Source organism: Arachis ipaensis, chromosome B4 (genome assembly GCF_059453495.1).
Source record: "Arachis ipaensis isolate K30076 ecotype BB chromosome B4, ASM5945349v1, whole genome shotgun sequence".
NCBI lineage: Eukaryota > Viridiplantae > Streptophyta > Magnoliopsida > Fabales > Fabaceae > Arachis > Arachis ipaensis.
The window spans coordinates 79,787,455-79,790,950 of NC_142439.1; positions in this window are offsets into that span (position 1 = coordinate 79,787,455).

Below are 3,496 nucleotides of genomic sequence, written 5' to 3' on the forward strand. Positions count from 1 at the left end.
AAATAGCACACCCTGGAGGACAGGCTTACTGGCGATTAAATGCCAGTAAGGATAGCAGAATGGGCGTTTAACACCCAGTCTAGCAGCATTCTGGGTGTTAAATGCCAGAAATGGCAGGCAAATTGGCGTTTAACACCAGAAAAGGGTGTCTGGTGTCTGGCTGACGTAAAATGCCAGAATTGGCAGACAGACTGGCGTTTAACGCTAGAAAAGGGTGTCTGATGGGCATTAAACGCCAGAAAGGGGCATCAGCCTGGCGTTTAACGCCAAAAAAGGTAGCAGAGTTGACGTTAAACGCCAGAAATGGCACACAGAGGGCGTTTAAATGCCAGAAAGGTGCAGGGAGCAGAATTCCTTGACACCTCAGGATCTATGGACCCTACAAGATCCCCACCTACCACACCTCTTCTTCTCTCTTCTTCACCCCTTTCCATAAGACTCTTCCCCAAATATCCTTGACCAATCACATCAATACCCCTTCCCCAAATACCATTCACCTATTAAATCCTACCCTCTTCCCCATAATCTCTTCACAACTCACATCCCTCCATCATAAAACCCCACCTACCTCACCATTCAAATTCAAAACATGTCCCTCCCAAACCCAACCCCTCATACACGAATTACCCGTCTCTCTTACCCTATAAATACCCCTCCTTACCACCTTCATTTTCACACATCATACACACTTAAACCCCCTTGGTCAAAACCAACCTTCCCCTCCATCTCCTCCATTTCTTCTTCTTCTACTCCTTTCTTTCTTCTTTGGCTCAAGGACGAGCAAACCTTTTAAGTTTGGTATGGGAAAAAGCTCTGCTTTTTATTTTTCCATAACCATTAATGGAACCTAAGACTGGAGAAACCTCTAGAAAGAGGAAAGGGAAGGCAATTGCTTCCACCTCTGAGTCATGGGATATGGAGAGATTCATCTCAAAGGTCCATCAAGACCACTTCTATAAAGTTGTGGCCAAGAAAAAGGTGATTCCCAAAGTCCCCTTCATGCTCAAAAAGAGTGAATATCCGGAGATCCGACGTGAGATTCAAAGAAGAGGTTGGAAAGCTCTCACCAACCCTATCCAACAAGTTGGAATCTTAATGGTTCAAGAGTTCTATGCTAATGCATGGATCACTAAGAACCATGATCAAAGTATGAACCCGAACCCAAAGAATTGGCTCACAATGGTTCGGGGGAATTACTTGGATTTTAGTCCGAAAAATGTGAGGTTGGCATTTAACTTGCCAATGATGCAAGGAGATCCTCATCCTTTCACTAGAAGGATCAACTTTGATCAAAGGTTGGACCAAGTCCTTATGGACATTTGTGTGGAAGGAGCTCAATAGAAGAGAGACTCAAGAGGCAAGCCGGTTCAATTAAGAAGGCTTGACCTCAAACCCGTGGCTAGGGGATGGTTGGAGTTCATCCAACGCTCTATCATTCCTACTAGCAACCGGTCTGAAGTTACAAAAGACTGGGCTATCATGATCCATAGTATCATGAATGGAGAGGAAGTAGAAGTTCATGAGATCATACCTCTAGAACTATACAAGGTGGCGGACAAGCCCTCCACTTTGGCAAGGTTAGCCTTCCCTCATCTCATCTGTAACCTATACAATTCAGCTGGAATTGTCATAGAGGAAGACATCCTTATTGAAGGAGACAAGCCCATCACTAAGAAGAGGATGGAGCAAACAAGAGAGCCCACTAATGACACGTCATCATGTCATGTTTTTCTATGCTTTTTCATACAAGAAATTGATGATTTGTGCTTAAATATTGAATACTTTTGTGCTTAATTGGTATATTTCTTTGATCTTTTGATTTTATAAATTTTGTAGGAAATAAAAAGAAAAAAAAGCAAAAAATCACAAAATAAGCTAAAAAGAAGAAAAGAGGAATTTTGGGGCATATTTTGGAGTTGAGGCACACTTTGGAGCCTTAGGCCACGCTTTTAAAAGCAAAAGCATGGCCCATGACCATGGAGCCATGGCATTTAATGATGCCTCATGCATGCATTATTAATAATTAAAGCATGCATGCATGAAAGTTTCATTACTAATGCTCATTTGGCAAATCAAGTTACGTTAATGCATAAAGTAAACATATGCATGCATGCATTTGATTATTAATTAAAATGTAATGAAAGCATGCATGAAGCGTTAATTAATTATGCCAATTGGCAATTGATAATGCATTACATGCTTGCATTAGTTTCTACGATTAATGCATTAGCACTTTTAATGAAAGCATGCAATATAAAGCAATGAAGCGCTATGTTCAAAGATTTGAACGGAATGCTCAAGGGAACCAAGGGATGCTCAAATAATTGAGCGCTACGTTCAATGATTGAACGTTTTCGCCCCCCCCCCCCCCCATGAAGAAAAGTGAAGCGCGCACAAGGCAGCAAAGGGGCGCTACGTTCATACATCCAACTGAGAGCTACACCAAAAGGGAATGCCAAGGGAAGCAAAGGCCCACGCCAAGGATCGAAGAGGGAATCAAGCGCCCAAGGAATAGCACTCACTAAGGGAGCGTGACATTCACTAAGTGAACGCTGGAGGAGGCCACATGCACACAAGGAGCTAGTGAGCGCTCAGTTCACTTACCCAACGGAGCGCTCCACTGGAAGCATGCCCCAACCCATTTTTAAACAAATCCCTCCTGACCCAAGCCACCAAGCACCTCAAAACCAAATTAACCCATTTCATTGAAGCCCCAAAGCAAGCAAAGCCCATAGACATCACTCAAAGGCACAAGACACAGATAAGCTAGATTAGGAATTTCATTTTGTAATTTGTTCTTAATTTCAATTTCATTTTCATTTTTGAAAAAGCCTATAAAAAGGCATTTGTTCCATTTTTAGAAGGAGGCTAGCTCTGCTAGAGAGCATTAGGAGTAGTGTAGAATAGAAATTCCTCTTTGAAACACTTTCAATTTTCTGCACTTTTACATTTCAAGTATTGAATTCAAATTGGCTTATGCAAGTTTCAAATTCCTTCTCTGCTACAAATTTTCCTTTCTGCAATGTTACAATTCAATTTACATGAGCTTGATTTTAATCTTCTGTTCTCATTGCTCTCAATTTACTTTCCTGCATTTTAATTCCTCTGCAATTGTTCCAAGATCTACTACTTCATTTAATTTCTAGCACCCAGCCCCCTTTACATTTTGCTACAATTTACTTTTCTTGCTCTCTAAGCTTCTGTCCAATCTACATTCTGCTGATTTACACTTGATACAATTTACATTTCCTGTTCTTTAAGGTTTTGTCAATTTATTTCCTGCAAGTGAGATCTGCTGCAATTTTACTTTCCTTGTCATTTAAGCTTCATCTAATTTACATTCTGCTCTTTACTTTCATTGCAATTTACTTTCTGCATCTTTAAATTCCAAGCAATTTCCTTTCTGTTGGTTACCTTTCACTTAATTCACCAATGTTAGCTTGACTAAACTAATCACCCACTAAAGTTGCTTGATCCATCAATCCCTGTGAGATCG